General features: G+C 35.9%; 1 long non-coding RNA gene across 1 annotated transcript; it reads left to right on the top strand.

The window, feature by feature from the left end:
* Nucleotides 1-227: 227 nt before the first annotated feature.
* On the top strand, nucleotides 228-684 carry LOC148031956 (uncharacterized). The gene is made up of 3 exons (XR_015691764.1): nucleotides 228-261; nucleotides 338-521; nucleotides 606-684. It is a non-coding gene; the product is annotated as an uncharacterized LOC148031956 (long non-coding RNA).
* The last annotated feature ends 579 nt before the right edge of the window (nucleotides 685-1,263 follow it).

The raw sequence follows: 1,263 nt of genomic DNA on the forward strand, positions 1-1,263 counted from the left end.
CTTTTTGCAAAATCTGATTCTAATATTTCACCATTTTTTCGTAGCTTCGATAGTGTGACAAATTACCACATCTTTTTCCCTTATGTAGAAAGGTATTTTTCTTTTTCTGTAGAGGAAAATTTATATTCATTTGCTTTCATCCTTCTACTCGCCTCTTTTATGAATTTGCAGAGGGCATTGGAGTCTCATCTACATTAATTGTCTTTCAAGGGAAATTATCTTTATGAATTCTCTCAGCGGTGTTCATGGTCAAGCACGAATGTATGTTGAAAGAAAATTACTTACTTTGATTTTATTTATAAAGAAAATTTTGAACTTACAAAGTTTCCTTTTGCAGTGTTGGTAGACTCGTTTCTACATTTTTGGATACAACATACGAGGATCTTGCTGATCCTCAAAGGCCTTATACTTTTCTTCTACAAGAAGTTCCATTGCAAAGCGATGCGCATTCTTGTGGATGGAGAGTTATCTCAAACATTTGCAGAACAGTGGATTCAAAGTTGTTACAAATAGGAGTGAATGTAAGTTAATTTCATTTGATGTTTGTGCAACCCTTATCATGATTTCTTTTCACTAACTTATAACATTTATTCTTACAGTGTAAGGACTATCCCGAATCATATGTTTGGTGGATAAGGGAGAGATGCATCGAGCTGATTCTGGACAAGGCAATCACACCGTATGATCCTGACTCCCCTCTTCCTCCCAAAACTTCAATGGCCAAGGGCACAAGCAAGGGAAAGGTCAAGGGAAAGGGTAAGGACAATGGAAATGGTAAAGGCAAGGGCAAAGGCAATGGGACCACTACTGCAGAGTCTAAGAAAAAAGGAATGCCAATGCTCTCTCCTCTTAAATTTGATCCATCCCCTCTTAAGCCCCAAGAAAAGAGACTACCTGTAAAGGTGAAATTTTTTCAACAATCAAAGAAAGGCCCTGTGAGAAAAAATATCTTTGAAGAAATCGATAAAGAATGAAAATAGCAAACATAAGCATACACGAGCCTTATTATTTTGGCTTTGTACATTTTTATGCAATTTTGTACCTCATTGTGTAATGAAAATTTTCACTTGTAAATCGAATGTAATGTACATTTTATTTATACACATTCGAAAGGCAACTTGCTTCCTTATGAGTTCCCATTAAAAAATATCTTAAGGGCAGTCTATTAAGATAAATTCCTGCCAAGTTTTCATTCTCAAGGCTCAAAACTCACAATTGTGGGAGACAAACAACTCGTACAAAAGAAAGAGCGCTCAGCTCTTT

This window comes from Lygodium microphyllum, chromosome 8 (assembly GCF_053477565.2).
Source record: "Lygodium microphyllum isolate KBCC chromosome 8, Lygodium_microphyllum_v1.1.10, whole genome shotgun sequence".
NCBI lineage: Eukaryota > Viridiplantae > Streptophyta > Polypodiopsida > Schizaeales > Lygodiaceae > Lygodium > Lygodium microphyllum.